We start from the raw sequence: 1,296 nt of genomic DNA, 5'->3' as shown, positions 1-1,296 counted from the left end.
AGTATATAAAAACATGGAAAATTCATACTATAAGCATCATTTGTGCTTTACAACCTTACATTTAGTAAATGGAATTTCTGAGAGAAATATAAAATAATAAATAAATAAATTGCAACTGATTGAAGATACACTAAAGAAGTCGCAAACCTCTTTAGAAAATTAAGGAGCAATTCTCCTTTGAATGTTAGTAGCAAATTAAGAAGAAAAGAAGACTGAATAAAATATGCTTTAAACCTAAATTTAAACTCCATTATCTGCATGAACAATAGACATGATAATTGTTGAAACTTTGCATTTAGGTTACACATTTTGTTCTTTTTTAAATACGTGTCATATTATTTTTTCTGCATCAAATATAGTTAATAATAGTGTGTAACATATGGATAGTTCATTGCACCAAATGGTGGAAGTTATAAGCTTAATGTAATGTGTTGTGATTATTAAACTGTTATAGACTTGCTTTAGCATTTTGTTTCCTGACATTTTGAATAAAGCAAAAAAAGAGGTATGTTTAATACATTTTTAACAACAACAATGGATTACTATAATCATTCTTGGTTATTTATTTTTTTTTTTTCATAGCTTTTGAATTTTTGAGAATTTCTCAATTCAAAACCATAAGAAAAATGACTCAGAATCAATGGAAATATAAGGAACTCCTAACAGGGCAATTAATTATATCATAATCAACTCATCTTCAATTGAACTATGAGGTTTAATATGAAATATCCCAATTGATATTGGTAAAATTTATTTTACCAATTGTAATGGAGTGGATTCCAACTCATGATGACCTCATGTGTTTTAGAGCAGAATTGTGCTCCATAGAATTTTCATGGGCTGTGTTCTAGCAAAAAAGAGCTTGGGGGCTGAGACTGACCTCCTCTAACTTTACAAGAGAAGTGGATAGAACAAGATAAACATCGATGACCCAAGGCTAATTCCAGTGAAGAAGAGATAAAAAATGTCACCAACCTCCAAACTTTTTATCAATTCTGACATCAATCTTTCCTACCATGACACTCTATTTCTCTCCTGGGTTGGTAATTTATTGCAGTGGCTACAAAGAAACTCATAGACAATATTTATGATCATAGTGTCTATTAGGAAAGCTTGTTGTTGTTGTTAAGTGCCGTCGAGTCGTTTCCTACTCATAGCGACCCCATGCACAGCAGAATGAAACACTGCCCGATCCCGCACCAGCCCCACAATCCCTGCTATACCTGAGCCCATCATTGCAGCCACCGTGTCAAACCATCTCATGAAGGCCTCCCCCTCTTTTGTCAACCCTTCACC

This window comes from Orycteropus afer, unplaced genomic scaffold (genome assembly GCF_000298275.1).
Source record: "Orycteropus afer afer isolate SDZICR_OR568_19922 unplaced genomic scaffold, OryAfe1.0 scaffold00646, whole genome shotgun sequence".
Lineage (NCBI taxonomy): Eukaryota > Metazoa > Chordata > Mammalia > Tubulidentata > Orycteropodidae > Orycteropus > Orycteropus afer.
This window is presented reverse-complemented; position numbering follows the sequence as displayed.